Here is a 207-nt window from a genome sequence, read left to right as displayed (position 1 = left end):
ACCGAAAATAGATCTATCTTTCGGTAGTCTCAGTATAATGGTATATGGGCCGCCGCCCATGAAAATTTGACCACAGCCCGGTGGTGGCCTGTCCTATGTCGTTGCCAGAAGCACGATCATGACTAACTTTTACCTTACATAAATTTTTTTTAAATACTGAGGCTGAAGGGCTGCAATTTGGTATGCTTGATGATTGAAGGGTGTACG

The sequence above is a fragment of the Macrobrachium nipponense genome, chromosome 9 (assembly GCF_015104395.2).
Source record: "Macrobrachium nipponense isolate FS-2020 chromosome 9, ASM1510439v2, whole genome shotgun sequence".
Classification (NCBI taxonomy): Eukaryota; Metazoa; Arthropoda; class Malacostraca; order Decapoda; family Palaemonidae; genus Macrobrachium; species Macrobrachium nipponense.
This window is presented reverse-complemented; position numbering follows the sequence as displayed.